Source organism: Prionailurus viverrinus, chromosome A1 (assembly GCF_022837055.1).
Source record: "Prionailurus viverrinus isolate Anna chromosome A1, UM_Priviv_1.0, whole genome shotgun sequence".
In the NCBI taxonomy this organism is placed as follows: domain Eukaryota; kingdom Metazoa; phylum Chordata; class Mammalia; order Carnivora; family Felidae; genus Prionailurus; species Prionailurus viverrinus.
The window spans coordinates 86,234,214-86,254,615 of NC_062561.1; the positions used below are offsets into that span (position 1 = coordinate 86,234,214).

The 20,402-nt window shown below is 34.7% G+C and overlaps 1 protein-coding gene across 10 annotated transcripts in view; it reads right to left on the bottom strand.

Moving 5' to 3' along the window:
* The window catches only part of LOC125175786 (butyrophilin subfamily 1 member A1-like), a 101,476-nt gene that overhangs the window by 60,424 nt on the left and 20,650 nt on the right, over positions 1-20,402 (bottom strand). The gene's annotated exons all lie outside the window — the stretch shown is intronic.

Sequence of the window (20,402 nt, forward strand, 5' to 3'; positions counted from 1 at the left end):
GACCTTATGAAGATAAAAAGCTTCTGCACAGCCAAGGAAACAACCAACAAAACTAAAAGGCAACCAACGGAATGGGAAAAGATATTCGCAAATGACATAGCGGACAAAGGGCTAGTATCCAAAATCTATAAAGAGCTCACCAAACTCCACACCCAAAAAACAAATAACCCAGTGAAGAAATGGGCAGAAAACATGAATAGACACTTCTCTAAAGAAGACATCCGGATGGCCAACAGGCACATGAAAAGATGTTCAGCGTCGCTCCTTATCAGGGAAATACAACTCAAAACCACACTCAGGTATCACCTCACGCCAGTCAGAGTGGCCAAAATGAACAAATCAGGAGACTATAGATGCTGGAGAGGATGTGGAGAAACGGGAACCCTCTTGCACTGTTGGTGGGAATGCAAATTGGTGCAGCCGCTCTGGAAAGCAGTGTGGAGGTTCCTCAGAAAATTAAAAATAGACCTACCCTATGACCCAGCAATAGCACTGCTAGGAATTTATCCAAGGGATACAGGAGTACTGATGCATAGGGCCACTTGTACCCCAATGTTCATAGCAGCACTCTCAACAATAGCCAAATTATGGAAAGAGCCTAAATGTCCATCAACTGATGAATGGATAAAGAAATTGTGGTTTATATACACAATGGAATATTACGTGGCAATGAGAAGAAATGAAATATGGCCTTTTGTAGCAACGTGGATGGAACTGGAGAGTGTGATGCTAAGTGAAATAAGCCATACAGAGAAAGACAGATATCATATGGTTTCACTCTTATGTGGATCCTGAGAAACTTAACAGGAACCCATGGGGGAGGGGAAGGAAAAAAAAAAAAGAGGTTAGAATGGGAGAGAGCCAAAGCATTAGAGACTGTTAAAAACTGAGAACAAACTGAGGGTTGATGGGGAGTGAGAGGGATGAGAGGGTGTGTGATGGGTATTGAGGAGGGCACCTTTTGGGATGAGCACTGGGTGTTGTATGGAAACCAATTTGTCAATAAATTTCATAAAAAAAAAAAGAAATATATTTACTTGAATTTCAGGAACTAAAAATGTATTAAATAAAAATAAAAGCAAAGAAACAAACAAAAAAGAAAGGCAAATGTCTCCCCTAGTGTTTGCTGATTGGTTTTGTTCATGGCTCTCCATTAACACTCAGAGTTTTACTGAGCTTGAAGAAAACCCATGATAAAAAAAGTTGTATTTTTGTAAGACTTTTTCTGAATGAGGCTTACTTTGGACATGCATGAGGCTGTTTGTGAATGCCCTGGCTTCCCTAAGAAACTTCCCAGAGTTTATCTTAGGCAGTCTATTGTTTGGTTTGACTACCATGTTTTGTCCAGTCCTCTAAGAATTGCTAGTTCAGCTTGTAGTGTTTTGGAGAAATGCTAAGTGCTCTTTAACTCTCAATTCTGAGATAGGCAAAACCAAGATAAACATCTTACATCAGTCTGTCAAGTAACATCGACACAGATTGGAATAGATATATGTAATAATTTATGAATTATCTGCCCTTCTCTCTGTCAACTCAGGGAAATGGGTCCAGACTTTTAATGCAGATTCCTGAAGTTTCCTAATGAAGACCCTTAATGCAACAGAGAGGGTAAATCAAAGGCAACTAAAATTGACACAATACTCCCCTACCATTTGAATGGTCACTTCATTAGTTTCTGCTTACTTGTTGTAAATTTTTTATTTTTGTTCAGAATTCCGACAAATTGGTTATGATCAATTCTGAGACTTTGTTTTGATGTTTCTGTATGGGAATGAGAGCTCAGGGTTGGCAACTCTGTCATTTTGCTCACTGGAAAACAGCTTTTAAATGCTACTTTCGCTTTCACAACTGCTGATGCCAATTTTTTAGAGGGTAAGATTAGTGTGGGAGAAAGGTTAACATTCATCAAATACATGGTGATTCTAAGACTGTTGGTTCATATTGTCTTTAAATATCAATACCTTGATCAAAAGTACACATGCACTATGCACCAAGACACTAAGTAATTTTTTTGACAAAGTGATTAAAACACATTTTCTTCCCACAAAAGTACTGAAATCACACCTGTAATGTGCCTGTCATGTTCTTAATGTACAACCATCCCGATGCATAGTATTTCTTAATAAATGCATCCAAAATAAATGAATGCATGTGTATCCTTTAGTATGAGTGTAGCAGATCATTGGTAAGTCACTCTTACAACCTATAGTACACAATTACAAGTTTAATTTGGTTTTAACATTCAGAAATATGTACAGAGACCCAAAGTAATCTGTTTTAAGAAAAGTAATTAATTGAACAAATTTTAAATATATATTACCAACAATAAATTATATGACTATTTAATTGTTTTTTCCCTGGAGTTAGCTCAGGCTAATATCTGTATTAAAAAAATAATATAAAATGAAAATAGCAAAAAAAAATTATTGTGGATCTGTTTGGAAAATGGTGATGTAGTAGGATTCTGAACTCTTCTCTACCACCGATACACCAAATCTACACACTGAATTTACAGAGTAATTCCTCCTGAAAAAAAGAGGTGATGGCTTACTGGACAGTTTCTACATAACAAAAAGATAGAAAAGGGCAAGGTATATGGAGATATGGAAATAAACGGAATCTTGCCCCCAGTGCTGTAAATTTTAGTGAAATAAGATAGTACTAAGGAACTATGAGCAGATTTGTCTGCCCTAGGGCACAAAATATTCCTGTAGTTTAAAGAGGTAACTAGAATATAATGGAACCAGCCCTAGAATCCTGCCAAATAGTGGGGGAACTGGTAGAACTCTCTCTGTGTGGGAGGGGCTGGTAGCACCACTGTTTGTCCCACACCATTGACTTTAATACTGCATACAGGGACATAGTTTAAGAAGCATAAGTGGCTTGCCTCAGTAAGCCCCAGACTCCTGACCCATGCCAGCCCTGGACATTCTGTAGCACATAAAAAAAAGCCATAGTTTAAAAAGACCAACTAGAATAGAGAAGAGCCCTAGAATGTCACCAAATCACATAGGAGTTTCTGTAACTATCTATAGATCCAAGGGGCTGTCAAATATAATGCTTTATATTCTTTCACCCACCCTTAAGGATAAATACAGAGCCAAGTGTACAAAGCAGGTTAGCATCAAAGTTGTCTTCCTAACTTGTTTACACCAAGTGCCACACCTCTGAACTACGATGGGATTACCCTTCTCACTCAAACTTGCCTCAGTCCTAGTGCAGTAGGCTCCACCCCCATATGGAGCATAAACCCTACCCACACCACATCTCCCAACCAGAGAGTTCTGAAAATCTTCTGTTCTTATTGAGGTAGTGTCAGGTCTCATTTGAGAAGTAGACCAGAGTCTCACCTCAAACACTGCCCACAGAAGGCAAGGGGAGCCTCCTAAAATGACTGGTCTAAACGTTATATCATCTAAAGCACTATAGCAGAATACATACAGCACTCATACAAGAAACTTCATGAAATGCCAGGTCCTAGATAATACACAGTCTGTTCTTCGTAAAGTCATTATTTTCAGGTGCAGGAGACATAACCAGCTTTTCTGACATGCTGTAGAGGGCAGGTAATTAGACAGAATGGAAGGGTGGATGACTGTGCCTCAAATGAAAAAATAAGATAAGGCCATGATCAGAAATCTAAGCCAAACAAATAAACATACCTGATGGAGAATTTAAAACAACATTCATAAGGATACTCACTAGGCTTGAGAAAAGAATAGAAGACATCTGAGAGAATCTTACCATAGATATAAAAGAGTGAGAAAAGAATAATTAAGAAATTAAAAATGTATAAACAAGGTTGGAAACAGGCTTGATGAAATAAAGAGAAGGATGCAAGAAGCAGAGTGACAAATTAGTGACTATTTTTCCATAGGAAAAATATGGAAAATAATGAAGCTGAACAAAGAAGAGAGCAAAGAATTATGGAACAGGAGAATAAACTTAGGGAACTCAGTGACTACATCAAACGTAATAACATTTATATTATTGGGGTCTCAGAGAGGAAAAGAAAAATAAGGGGGCAGAAAATTTATTTGAAGAAATAATATCTAAACAACTGCCTAATCTGGGGAAAGGAACAGACATCCTGATCCAGGAGGCAGAGAGAACTCCTATCAAAGCAACAAAAGCAGGCCAACACCAAGTCATATTGTAATTAAATTTGCAATATACACTGACAAAAGTAGTCCTTAACATACAAGGGAAGACCCATATACTAGGGTCAAATCCTTCCACAGAACTTTGAGTAGAAAGGAAACATATAAATTAGAAGAACTGAAATTGGAAGAAATAGAAACCTTGTTCAAAACAGTAACCAAAAATAAATTGAATCAGTAATCAAAAAAACTCCCAATGAACAAATATCTAGGGCCACTTATATTCATAGGCAAATTCTATCAAAAACTTAAAGAAGAGTTAATAACTGTTATTCTCAAATTTTTCACAAAAAAATAGAAAAGGAAGGAAAACTTCCAAATTCATTCTAAGGGGCCAGCTTTGCCATGATACCAAAACTGAATAAAGTATTCACTGAAAATTAAACTACAGTCCAATATCACTGATGAACATGGATGCAAAAATTCTCAATAAAATACTAGCAAACCGACACACACACACACACACACACACACACACACACACACCTTTAAAAAACTCATTCATATGATCAAGTCAAATTTATTCTCGGGTTGTAAGGGAGGTTCAATATTCATGAACATGTCAACATGATATACCACATTAAAAAAAAAGAAAAGAAGAATAGGAATCATATGACCATTTCAATAGATGCAGAAAGAGCATTTGACAAGGTAGAGTATTCATGATTTTAAAAAAAAGCATTGAAAAGTATGTTTGGAGGGAACACATCTCAAAATAATGAAAGTCATAAGGTAAAATTCACAACAAATATCCTCAGTGGGGCAAGGAAATATCCTCTTATGGTCAGGAAAGAAAGACAGTGCTGACCATTCTCATAACTGTTATTTAACATAGTCCTGGGAGTCTTAGCTATTGCAATCAGACAAAATAAAGAGAAAAAGACATTTAAATCAGCATGAGGAACAACTCAAACTTTCAGTATTTGCAGATAACATGATGCTCCACATATGAAACCAGAAATACCAACTCAAAAAACTACTAGAACTGATATACAAATTCTGTTAATCTGAATACAATGTCAACATATAGAAATCTGTTACATTTGTATAAATCACTGCAGAAAGAACAATTTAAATAACCAATCCCATTTAAAATTGCACCAAATACAATAACATATATACAAATAACCTAACCTAAAAGGTGAAAAACTTGTTTTCTGAAAAGTATAAAACACTCATGAAAGAAATTGAAGAGGACACAAAAGAATGGAAAGACATTCCTTGTGCATGGATAGGAAGAACAAATATTGTTAAATGTCTCTATTACCAAAAGCGATCTACACATTTAAGGTAATCCTTATCAAAATACTAACAGCATTTTTCACAAAGTTGCAACAAACAATCTTAAAATTTGTAGGGAACAACAAAGACCTCAAAGAGGCAAAGTAATCATGCAAAAGAAGAGTAAAGCTGGGAGAATTATAATTCCATATCAAGTTATATTACAATGGTCAAAACAGTATGTTAGTGGCACAAAAGTAGACACAGTGATCAATGGATCTTAACAGAAAACCCAGAAATGAGCTCACAAGTATGTGGTCAATTAAACTTTGACAAAGCAGGAAAGGATTACCACTAGTAAAAGAAAGTCTCTTCAACAAATCGTGTGAAGAAACTGGACAGCTACATGACAAAGAATGAAACTGGATCACTTTCTTACACCATTCAGAGAAGTAAATTGAAATAAGAATAAAGACCTAAATGTGAGACCTGAATCCATACAAATCCTAGAGTATAACATAGGCAATAGTTTGACATTGGTTATAGTAACTTCTTTCTTGATATCTGTCTTGAGGCAAGGATAACAAAAGTAAAAAAAAAATAAATAAATAAACTATTGGGGCTTCATCAAAATAAAAACCTTCTGCAAAGGGAAGGAAACACCAAAACTAAAAGGCAAGCTATGGAATGGGAGAAGATATTTACAACTGACACAGGTGAGAAAAGAGTTATTATCCAAAATATATAGAGAACTTACAAACTCAACACCCCAAAAATGAATAATCCAATTATAGCATAGGCAGAAGAAATGAATAGATATTTTTACAAAGGAAACATTAAGATGAACAAAGACAAGGAAAGACACTCAACATTAGTCAGCATCAGAAAAATACAAATGGAAACTACCATGAGATATCACCTCACAACTGCCAAAATGGCTACAATTAACAACACAGGAAATAGCATTTGTTCATAGGATGTCGAAAAGGCAATTGCTCATGCACTGTTGGTGGGTATGCAAACTGGTGCAGTCACCCTGGAAAATAGTATTGAGGTTCTTCAAAAAGTTAAAAATAGAACTACCCTATGATTGAATATTTGCACTACTTGGTATTTACCTAAAGATACAAAATACTAATTCTGGGCTATATGTACCCTGATCTTTGTAGCAGCATTATCTACAATAGTGAAATAGTGTAAACAGCCCACTTCTGTCAAGTGATGAATGGATTTATATATATATATATGTAACAAAATACCTATATACAAAATAACTACATTATGTATATATATATATACACATATATATGTAACAAAATATATACACACAATAACTACAATTATATATATATATATGCATCTGTAATAAAATAGATATACACATAACTGCAATTATATATATATGTATATACATACACACACACACACACACACACATATATACACATACACACAATGGAATATAACTCAGCAATATAAAATAATTAAATCTTTCATTTGCAATAATATGGATGAATCTAGAGAATATTATGCTAGGAAAAATAAGTGAGTCAGAGAATGACTAATACCATATGATTTCTCTCATATTTGGGTTTTAGAAACAGAACAAATGCTCAACGAGGAAAAATAAAGAAATTGAGAGGGGCAAATCAAGTAAAAGATGTTTAACAATGGAGAACCAACTGATGGTTGCCAGAGGAGAGGTGGGTGGGGCAATGGATTAAATAGATGATGGAAACTAAGGAGAGTAGTTTTGATGAGCACTGGTGTTATATGCAAGTGTTGAATTACTATATTGTGCATGTGAAACTAATATAACCCTGCATTCCAAATAACTAAAATTTTTTAAAAAGTTAAAAGAAAGGAGCAACTAAAATATAAAGGACCCAGCCCTAGAACTCTATCAAATGACAGGGGAGCTAATGAAACTCACCCTTGGTCAAAGGGTCTTCATTAAAACACAGGTTATATTTCCCTCCATATTAATAGTATGGATAGGAATAGAGTCCAGAACCTTTAGCTGGCTAACTCCTTAGTGATCCACAGACCTAGTCCACACCAGCCAGCAACTACACTAATGATGAGCCAGTGCAGTATACACCAGGGCACACTGGGTCTACACTCAGTACAGCTCCAGCTGAATCACCATGATATCACCGGTGCAAAACACAGTGGAACGCTCCAGGACTGCATCAGTCTGACTCCAAACATCTTACCAGGGAAAGCCCTGCCACAAAATGTCCAGGGAACACCTGGCCAGAACCCACCTCAGATACGGAGCCCTGCCAGAGACCCCTGAGTGTGGTGATCCCCAGTATTACCACGGCCAGATCCCACTTAATATTTGGCTACACTTTTATGGCAGCCAGAGTATATTGAGCACTCTGCTCCAGAGCCCATGGAAACCACAGTTCCAGCCATCTAGCCAAACGCACTAAAAACAGTCTACACAGAGGATAACTATACACATGATCATTTCTTCAAGTTCAGGAAAATGAGCTGTTTTGCCTAATTCATAGAAAGACACACACACACACACACACACACACACACACACACTAAATGAGCAAAATGAGAATATGTTCTAAATGAAAGAAGTAGAAAAAATGTCAAGAAAACAACAGAATGAAATGGAGGTAATCATATACCTAATGAAGAGTTCAAAGTAATGTTCCAAAATATGCTCACAGGTGTGGAGAGTAAATGAACTCAGTGAGAATTTTAACATATGTAGGAAAATATAAAAATCAGAGTTGAAGAATACAGTGACTATAATAAAATTGTGCGAAAGGGGATCAACATTAGCTTAGAGAATACAGGAGACTAGACCAGTGATCTTGAAGACAGGGTCATGGAAAGCACCCAAGAAGAAAAGCAAAAAGAAAAATAAATAAAAATGAGGGTAAACTAAAGGATCTATGAGATAACATCAAGTGAATAAGTGTTTACATCATATGGTTTCCAGAAAGAGAAAAGAGAAAGGAGGCAGAAAACTTACTTGAAGAAATAATAGTGGAGAAATTCACTAACTTGATGAAGGAAACAGACATCCAGGTACCAAAGTTCAGAGACATCCAATGAGGTCCACACCATGACACTTAATAATTAAAATATGGAAGACTAAATATGAAGAGATAATTTTAAAAGCAAAAAAAGAGGCGTGTCTGGGTGGCTCAGTGTGTTAGTGTCTGACTCTTGATTTTGACTCAGGTTATGATCCCAGGTTGGTGAGATCAACCCTATATAGAGCTCCATGCTGAGGGTGGAGCCTGACTGAGATTGTCTCCCTCTCCCGCTTTGTCTCATCCCCCTTTGTACCAAATACATACATTCATACATACATGCAGAAATATTGGAGCAAGTAGTTACTAAAAATGAAAATCCCAATAAGTCCATGAGCTAATTTTTTTAGCCTAAACATGTAGAGCAAAAGGGAGTGGCCTACTGTATTCAGAGTTTTGAAAAGAAAAAAATAAATAAAAACTACAACCAAGAACAGTGTAGATGGCAAGACTATCATTCAGAATTCAAAGAGAGATAAAGACTTTCCTAGAAAAAGAAAAGTTAAAAGAGGTTATAGCCACTAAACAGGCCTTACAAGAAGTGTTAAAAGGACTTTTAAGTGAAAACGAATAGACCATAATGAGAAGGAAGACATTTATGAAAGGAAAAAAAATCATGAGTAAAAGCAAAATACAGTAAAGTTAGTAGAGCAGACATGTAAAAAGTCAGCATAATGGTTAAAAAACAAAAGTATTAAAATCAATTATATCTAAAAAAATGATAAGGGGACTCACAACATAAAAGGATGTAAAATATGACTATATATAGAGAGAGATGATATAGATAGGTAAATAGATACATAGGTACATAGATACATAGACAGATAGATATAGAAATAATAGAGATAGGTGATATAGATGATATAGATAGATATCAATAGATTGATGATAGATGATAGAGATAGATAGATATAGATATATATAAATGTAGGTGTTGATGTAGATTTAGATGCAGATTCACATATAGATATAGATAGATATATAAAATGGAGAGTGAGAAGATAAATGAAGTTCATTTAAAATGTATTTGAATTTAATTGAACGTGAACTTATGTTAAAATGTTATATACTTAAGATCTTATGTATGAACCTCATGGTAATCATTAACCAAAAACTTATACTAGATATTACAAAAATATAAAGAAAAAGCCAAGAATCCCATTAAGTAAAGTAACGAATCCCAAGAAAAGAGAACAAGGGAGGAAATAAACTGAGAAAGATGAAAAAAGCTAAGAAAACAAATAAAATGACAATAATGTACCTATCAATAATTATTTAAAATATACTGTTCAAAATGCTTCAATGTAAGATGTTGTATGATAGAATGGATTAAAAAAAAAAGACCCATGCATATGTTGCCTGAAGGAGACTTACTTTAGACATAAAGACATATAAAGATTAAAGTGAGGGGATGGAAAAGTATTTGCCATGCAAATGTAAGTAAAGAAAAATGTGGGTTAGATGTACTTATACAAAATAGGTTTAAAAACAAAGATTCTAGGAAGTGAAAAAGAAAGACACTATCTAAAGATAAACAATGAATCCAAAAAGAGAATATAGCAATTGTAATTATCAGTGCATTCAATACTAGAGCACCTAAATACACAAACCAGATACTATCAAACATAAAAAAAAGAAATTGACAGTAATCCAATAATAGTAAAGGACTTTAGTACCCCACTAATCTCAATGGAGAGATCAGCAGGGCAGAAAATCCATAAGGGAACAATGTCTTTGACTGACAAATTAAACCAGATGAACTTAACACATTTATACATAATATCCTATTCAAACATAACAATACACATTCTTTACAAGTGCACAAGGAACATTCTCCAGAATAGATCACATTAGGACAAAAGCAAAACAAAACAAAACAAAGCAAACAAGCAAACAAACAAAAACTCAATAAATTTAAGAAAATTGCAATCAGGAGAAGAATGTTTTGAACCAAAACAGTAAGAAACTAAAAATTACTTACAAGAAAACAACTGGAAAACACACACACACACACACACACACACACACACAGACACAAGCATGAGGAGGCTAAACAATATGTTCTTAATCAAGAAATGGGTAATCTAAGAAATCAGAGGAAATGAGAACATACATGGAGACAAATGAAAATAAAAATACAACTTCTCACAAACTTTGGGATTCAGCAAAGAGTTCTAAGAGGAAAATTCAATATTATAGATGCCTGCATCAAGATCAAGAAATACATAATAAACAATCAACACTTAACCTAAATGAACTAGAAAAAGAAGAAGAAACAAAATACAAAGTTAGTAGAAGGAAGAGAATAATAAAGATGAGAATTAAAATAAATAAAATGAGACAAAAATAGAAAATATCACTGAAACCAAGAGCTGGGTCATTTGAAAAAATAAACAAAATTGATAAACCTTTAGATACACTTATTGAAAGAAAGAAAGAAAGAAAGAAAGAAAGAAAGAAAGAAGAAAGAACCCAAATAAATGGTATCAGAAATGAAAGAGGAGAAATCAAAACCAACACCAGAGACATATAAAGGATTATAATTATGCCACTGTGAAAAAATAGACACCAACAGACTAGACAACCAAAACAAATGGATGAATTCCTAGAAACATATAATATTCCAAAACTGAATCACAAAGAAACAGATAATCTGAACAGTCCAATTCTGAGTAATAATATTGAATTGGCATCCAAAAACTCTTGACATACAACATAAGGACCAGATGTATTCACAAGTGAATTGCACACATAATTTAAAGAAGAGTTAATACTGATTCTGCTCAAACTATTCCAAAAAATGTAAAACAAATTAATTTTCCAAATAATTCCAAGATTAAAAAAATGTTTTCCTTTATAACAAAACCAAAGACATTAAAGCAAACAAAACAAAACAAAATAAAAGCAGGTCAATATTCCTGATGAACACAGATGCAAATTCTCAACAAATTATTAGCACACCACCTTTAATAATATCTTGAAAAACGTCATTCACCATGATCAAGGGGGTTTCTTCTGGGGATGCAAGGATGGTTCAGTATCCACAAATCAATCAACATTATATAACACATTAATAGAATAAAGGATGGAAGTTATGTAATCATCTCCATAGATGCAGAAAGTACTAGCTGACATAATTTGATACTTATCATGATAAAGAAATTTAGCAAAATGGGTTTAGAGAGAACATACTTCAGTGTAATTAATTTTGTACATGGGAAAACCACACTTATTATCATATATAATGGTTAAAAAAATGACAGCTCTTCCTCTAACAACAGAACAAGAGAAGGATGTCCATTCTTGTCACTTGTATTCAAAACAGTAATGAAGAAGAGATACAACATGGTGGAGAAGTAGGGGGACCCAAAGTTCCCTCCTCCCTCAAAAAAAAGCAGTGTTGAGTCCAAAGGACATTGAATTCCAAGAGTCTGGGCTGCAAAGTGACAAAGACATCTCCAGGGGCCCATGGGGACAAAGTGGAGGGTCATAGGGCCACTTCCATGAACATATCAAAGCACACCTGGTGGAGGGTCCAAAACATCACTTTGAGTAGAGAGATAAAGCAACCAGAGTCACAAAAACAAAGAGCAAGTAACATACTCCAAGAAATACCTGCTGAATGGCCAGGGCCTGGACAGTGTATGACCACTCTATAATATAGTAGTGTTCGCAGGTGCAGCATACACAACAAGCTTTTAAAATGCAGAAGGGACAGAAAACTAGAAAAAATGACAAGACAGAAGAATTTTCTTCAAAGAAATTCCAATAAGAAATGACAGCTAAAGAATTAATCAAAACAGATATAAACAATGTAACTGAACAAGAATTTAGAATAGTAGTCATAAGATTAATCACTGGCCTTGAAAAAAGCATAGAAGTCAGCAGAGAATCTATTGCTGCAGATATCAGGAACTAAAAAGTAGTCATGATGAATTAAAAAAAATGCTATAAATGAGGTGCTAAATAAACTAGAGGCAGTGATAGTGAGGACGGAAGAGGCTGAGGGGAGAATAGGTGAAACAGAAGACAAAATTATGGAAAAAGATGAAGCTGAGAAAAAGAGAGATAAAAAATTCTGAACCACGAGGGGAGAATTAGACAGCTAAGTGATCCAATGAAATGAAATAATATCTGAATCATAGGAGTTCCAGAATAAGAAGGGAGAGAAAAGGACATGAAGTGTACTTGAACAAATCATACCTGAAAATTTCCCCAATCTGGGGAAGGAAACAGACATTGAAATGCAGGAGTCACAGAGAACTCCCTTCATATGTAATAGGAATTGATCTTCTGCATGACATATCATAGTGAAACTGGCAAAATCCAAAGATAAAGAGAGAATTCTGAAAACAGCTAGGGATAAACGGGTCTTAGCATACAAGGGTAGACACATAAGGGTAGTAGCAGACCTATCTACTGAAACTTGGCAGGCCAGAAGTGGGTGGCAGGAAATTTTCAATGTGATGAATAGGAAAAATATGTAGCCAACTATCCTTTATCCATCAAGCCTATCATTCAGAATTGTAGGAGAGATAAACGTTTTCCCAGACAAACAAAAACTGATGGAATTCATCACCACTTAACCAGCCCTACAAGAGATCCTAAGGGGTGCTCTGTGAGTGGAATGTTGCAAAGACCACGACGGACCAGGCATCACTACAATATGAAAACTACAGATAACACAATGACTCTAACCCCATATCTTTCAATAATAACACTGAATGAAAATGGAATAAATGTTCCAATTAAAGGACACAGGGTGTCAGAATGGATAAAAAACCAGACTCATCTATTTGCTGTCTAAAAATGATCCATTTTAGACCTGAGAACACCTGTAGATTGAAAGTGAGAGGTTGGAAAACCCTCTATCATACTCCTGGAATTCAAAAGAAAGCTGAAGTAGCCATCCTTATATCAGACAAATTAGATTTCAAAATAAAGGTTGATACAAGAGATGAAAAAGAGTATTATAACATAATTATGGGATCTATCCACCAAGAAAAGCTAAAAATTATAAATGCTTATGTTCCCAATTCAGGAGCACACAAATATATAAAATAATTAATCACAAACATAAGCTACCTTATTGATACGAATGTAGTAATGGCAGGGGATATTAATATTCCACTTACAACAATGGACAGATCATCCAGACAGAAAATCAATACAGAAAATATATGGCCCTGAATGATACCCTGGACCAGATGGACTTTACAGATATATTTACTTTTCACCCTAAAGGAGCAGAATACACATTCTTCTCAAGTGCACACAGAACATTCTCCAAGATAGATCACATACTGGGTCACAAATAGACCTCAATAAATATAAAATAATTGAGATAATACCTTGCATATTCTCAGATCACAATGCTATGAAACTTGAAATCAATCACAGGAAAACATTGGGAAAACCTCCAAATGCATGGAGGTTAAAGAAAATCCTATTAAAAATCAATGAGTCGGGGCGCCTGGGTGGCTCAGTCGGTTAAGCGTCCGACTTCAGCTCAGGTCACGATCTCGCGGTCCGTGAGTTCGAGCCCCGCGTCGGGCTCTGGGCTGATGGCTCAGAGCCTGGAGCCTGCTTCGGATTCTGTGTCTCCCTCTCTCTCTGCCCCTCCCCCATTCATGCTCTGTCTCTCTCTGTCTCAAAAATAAATAAACGTTAAAAAAAATTTTTTTTTTTAAAAATCAATGAGTCAACCAATTAAAGAAGAAGAAATTAAATTAAATTAAATTAAATTAAAGAAGAAAATTAAAAATATATGGAAATAAATGAAAATGAAAACACAATAGTCCAAAACATTTGGGACACAGCAAAGGCAGTCCTAAAAGGAAAATACATTGCAATCCAGGCCTATCTCAAAGAATAAGAAAAATCCCAAGTATGATATCTAACAGTACACCCAAAGGAATTAGAAGCAGAACAGCAAATAAACCCCAAGGCCAGCAGAAGGATAGAAATAATAAAGATCATATCAGAAATAAACAATATAGAATACAAAAAAAAAGTAGAACATATCAATGAAACAAAGAGCTGTTATTTTGAAAAAAAATACACAAAATTGATACACCCCTAGCCAGACTTTTCAAAAACAAAAGACAGAGGACCCAAATAGATAAAATCATGAATTAAAAAGGATTTATCACAACCAATCCATCAGAAACACAAGCAATTATCAGAGAATACTATGAAACGTCATATGCAAACAAACTGGACAACCTGGAAGAAATGGACAAATTCCTACACATCCACACACTGCCAAAATTCAAATGGGAAGAAATAGAAAATTTGAACAGACCCATAACTAGTGAAGAAATTGAATCAGTTATCAAAAATCTCCCAACAAATAAGAGTCCTGGCTCAGATGCCTCCCAGGGGATTCTACCAGACATTTAAGGAAGAGTTTACACCTATCCTTCTCAAAAAGTTCCAAAAAATAGAAAGGGAAGGAAAACTTCCAGACTCATTGTATGAAGCCAGCATTACTTTGATTCCCAACCCAGACAGAGACTCCACAAAAAAAGAGAATTACAGGCCAATATCCCTGAAGAACATGGATGCAAAAATTATCAACATGATACTAACAAATCAAATTCAACAGCATATAAAAATAATTATTCACCATGATCAAGTGGAATTCATTCGTGGGCTGCAGAGCTCCTTCAATATTTACAAATCAATAAATGTGATACAACACATTAATAAAAGAAAGGATAGGAACCATATGATATTGTCAATAGAGGCCGAAAAAGCATTTGACAAAATACATCATCCTTTCTTAATAAAAAACCCTCAAGAAAGTCAGGATAGAAGGAACATACTTAAACATCATAAAAGCCATTTATGAAAAGCCCACAGCTAATATCATTGTCAATGGGTAAAAACTGACAGTGTTTCCCTTGATATCAGGAACATGACAGGGATGCCCATTCTCACCACTGTTGTTTCACATAGTGGTGGAAGTCCCAGCATCAGTAATCAGACAATAAAATGAAATAAAAGGCATCAAAATTGGCAAAAAAGAAGTCAAACTTTCACTTTTTGCAGATGATATGATACTCTACATGGAAAACCATGAAAGCATCCACAAAAATGCTGCTAGAACTGATACAAGAATTCAGCAAAGTCACAGGGTAAAATATCAATGTACAGAAATCTGTTGCATTTTTATACACCGATAATGAAGCAACAGAAAGGGAAATCAGGAAATTGGTACCATTATCAATTGAACCGAGAACCATACAATACGTAGGAATAAACCTAATCAAAGATATAACATATATTTATGTTGAAAATTATAGAAAACTTATGAAGGAAATTGAAGGGGAAACAAAGAAATGGAAACACATTCCATGCTCATGGATTGGAAAAATAAATGTTGTTAACATCTCAGTAGAACCCAAAGCAATCTATACATTAAATGCAAACTGAATCAAAATTGTACTGGCATTCTTCCTAAAGCTAGAACACACAATTCTAAAATTTGTATGGAACCACAAAAGACCCTGAATAACTAAAGTAATATTGAAAAAGAAAACCAAAGTAGGAGGCATCACAATCCCAGACTTTAGCCTCTACTATAAAGATGTAATTACCAAGAGAGTACACTATTGGTACAAAACAGACACATAGACCAATAGAGGAGAATAGAAAACCCAGAATTGGACCCAGAAAAGTATGGCCGATTAATCTTTGACAAAGCAGGAAAGAGCATACAATGGAAAAGAGTCTCTTTAGCAAATGTTGGGAGAAATGGACAGCGACATGCAGAAAAATGAAACTAGACTACTTTCTTCCACCATACACAAATATAAACTCAAAATGGATGAAAGACCTAAATGTGAGACAGGAAACCATCAAAACTGTAGAGGAAAAAGGACACAACGAATTCTTTGACTTCAGCTGCAGCCAATTCTTCCTCAACACATCCCCAAAGGCAAGGGAATTAAAAGCAGAATTAAACTATTGAGACCTCATCAAGATAAAACAGTTCTGCACTACAAAGGAAATAATAAACAAAAGTAAAACGCAACTGGCCCAATGGGAAAAAAAATATTTTCAAATGACACATTGGATAAATTTAGTGTCCAAAATATATAAAGAACTGACCAAACTGAACACCCAAAAAACAAATAATCCAGTGAAGAAATGGGCAGAAGACATGAATAGACACTTTCCCAAAGAAGACATTCAGAGGGCCCACACAGACATGGAAAGATACTCCACGTCACTCATCACCATGGAAATACAAATCAAAGCCACACTGAGATTCCACCTCACACCAGTCAGAGTGACTTAAACTAACAACTCAGGAATCAATAGATGCTATCTAGGATTTAGAGAAAAGGGAACCATCTTGCACTGCTGGTGGGAATGCCAACTGATACAACCGCTGTGGAAAACAGTGTGGAGGTTCATCAAAAAATTAAAAATAGAAATACCCTATAACCCACTAATAACACTACTAGGAATTTATCCAAAGGATACAGGAGTGTTAATTCATAGGGGCTCATGTATGCCAATGTTTATAGCAGCACTATCAACAATAGCCAAATTATGGAAAGAGCCTAAATGTTCATCAATTGATGAATGGATAAAGAAGATGTGATTTATATATACTATAGAATAGTACTTGTCAATGAGAAAAAATGAAATCATGCCATTTGCAGCAACAAGGATGGAAGTGGAAGGTATTATGCTGAGTGAAATAAGTCAGTCAGAGAAAGACAGATATCATGTGTTTTCACTCATATGTGGATATTGAGAAAATTAACAGAATACCATTGGAGAAAGGAAGTGGGGGAAATAGTTACAGAGTGGGAGGGAAGAAAACCATAAAAGACTCTTAAATTCAGAGAAAAACCTGAGGGTTGATGAGGGGTAGCGGGGGAGAGGGGAAAATGGGTGATGGGCATTGAGGAGGGCACTGGGATATGCACTGGGTGTTGTGTGTAATCAATGAACCACAGGAATCTAACCCAAAAACCAAGAGCACGCTTTACACACTGTATGTTAGCCAATTTGACAATAAATTATATTAAATAATAAATAAATAAATAAATAAATAAATAAATAAATAAATAAATGGATAAATAAATAAATAAATAATTGGCAATAAAACAAATGGAACTTAAAAAGAAAAAAAAGTAATGAAAATCCTAACCACACCAATCAGACAATGCACAGAAATAAATGCATCCAAATCAGTAAGAAAGAAAGAAAACTGTGCCTTTTAGCAGAAGACAAAATATTATACTTAGAAAACCCTGTAGAATACACCAAGGAACTATGAAAATTAATAAATGAATTCAGTAAAACTTCATGGTGCAAAATTAATATACAGAAAACAGCTGCATTTCTAAACATTAATAATGAAGCTGTAGAAAAAAAATGTCTTTAAATATCCCATTCAAAATTGCACCAAAAAATAAAATACCCAGGACTAAACTTCGCCAAAGTGGAAAAAGACCTGTACTCTGAAAACTATAAAATATAGATTATATAAATTTAGATGACAAAAACAAATGGAAAGATATTCCATGCTCCTGGATTGGAAGAATTAATACTGCTAAAATATCCATATTACCCAAATCAAAATACAGATTCAATGTAATCCCTATCAAAATACCAATAGCAGTTTTCTCATAAGACAAATAATTATAAAATGTATGGAACCACACAACACTTTGAATACCCAAAGTAATGTTGAGAAAGAAAAACAAACCTGGATATATCACAATCCAAGATTTTAAAATTATGCCACAAAGCTGTAATAACTAAAAAAGTATTTTATTGATACACAAAAAAGAAAGAAACCCACAAATCGATGGAACTAAAGAGAGAGCCCAGAAATAAACCTATGCTTCTATGGTCAGTTAATCTATGACAACGGAGGTAAGAATACACGATAGGAGAAAAAAATCTTCCTCAATAAATGGCCTGGGTAAGCTGAATAACTATATGCAAACAAATGAAACTGACTCACTTTCTTACATCGTACCAAAAATAAAAATAAATTAAAGACCTATATCTGAGGTCTGAAACCATAAAGCTCCTGAAAGAAAGCATAGGCAGCAATCTCTTTGATATTGATCTTAGCAACGTATTAATGGATATGTCTGCTAAGACAAGGTCAACAAAAGCAAAAAGTACACTACCAGGACTGTACCAAAAAAAAAAAAAAAAAGTGTGCAGTAAAGGAAACTATCAACATAGCAAAAGGCAACCTACTGAATGGGAGAAGATACTTGTAAGTGATATTTCTGATAAGGGCTTAATATCTAAAATATCTAAAAGAAAGCAGCAAAAAAAAAGGGAAGAAAAAGAAAATGAGTAATTCATTTAAAAAATGAGCAGAGTATCTGAATAGAAAGTTTTTCAAGATGGCCAACAGACACATATAATAATCGTCGACATCGCTAATCATCAGTGAAATGCAATTCAAAACCAGGCAATGTTTTCTGACACCTATCACAATGACTAGTATCAAAAATATAATAAATACTAAGTGTTGGCAAGGATAGGGAGAAAAGAGAACCCTAGTGCACTGTTGGTGGGAAGCTAAATTCGTGCAGCCACTGTGGAAAATATCAGGAAGTTTCTTTATGAAATTAAAAATAGAAATACGGTAAAATCAAGTAATTCCACTATTGGGTATTTAACCCCCCAGAAATGGAAAAAGTAATTCAAAAATATATATGCTCTGCTATGTTTATTGCAGTATTATTTACAACACCCAAGATATGGAAATATCCTAAATGCCTTGGAAAGATGAAAGAATAAATATTATTTATACAATGGATTATTATTCAGCCAAAAATAATAAGAAGATCATGCCATTTGCAACAACATGGATGAAACTAGAGGGTATTTTGGTGAGATGTCAGACAAAGAAAAAATACATATGATTTCAATTATGTGTGGAAAACAAAACAAACAAATAAAAGAGAACCAGACCATAAATACAGAGAACACACTGGTTGTTGCAGGACTGGAGGAGGAAGAGGTGAAAGGGAGTGGGAGATATGGGCTTCCAGTTATGAACTGAGTAAGTCTCATGAATGAAAGGTACAGCTTAAGTAATATAATTTATGTATTGTAATAGCTGTTAGTGACAGATGGTGGCTACACTTTTGGTGAACAAAGCATAATGTGAAGAGTTTTTGAATCAATCTGTTGTAGACCTGGAACTAACGTAGTATTGTTTGTCAGCTATACATTTTTATTAAGTTTTTCATTTTAATTCCAGTACAGTTAACAATTGTTTTCAATTAAATAAAATTTATCAGCTATGCTCTGATAAATACCATTTTTCTGCCATGAAAATATATTTCTCACATTTTTAGAAAAAAAAAACCTATTTTTTTTCATATTGACCAATTAGACAGTATTGGATATTTAAAGGGATTTCTAAGTTGTATAAAAATTTAGGAGTATGAACTATATCATTTTTGTGAACTGACAGGTGATGAGAGAAGAACTTTAACACCATGCAATGCTTTTCTTCATGGTCACGGTTTTGTGTTTTGTTTTGTTTTGTTTTGTTGTCTGTTTGCTGGTTTTGTTTTAATTTTGATCACTGCCCTGATTCTCTTCTCCTACCTAGTGGAGGTAAATCACATTGGCAGGAAAGTAACCTTCAAGATACTGGAAATTCAATCAATGTAGAACAAATGTAAATAGAAATATATCATAGTTCTACAGGAATAATGACCTAAGCCTGTCTACAGCACAAATATTATTTCTGAACAGAGCATTTCTTTAAAGAACTCACTGAACACATTGAGAGTGAGGGACAGAAGTGCCACAGGCTGTGGGTAGCCAGGCCTATGTAGAGAAACGTAATCAAGCCAGAGCACAGAAAAATGGGTTCTTATGATGCATTATTTTCTAGGGACTGGAGAAAGGCAGTCACGGGCACTCATGGCCTGGAAAAAGCTCTAATTTGTTAATA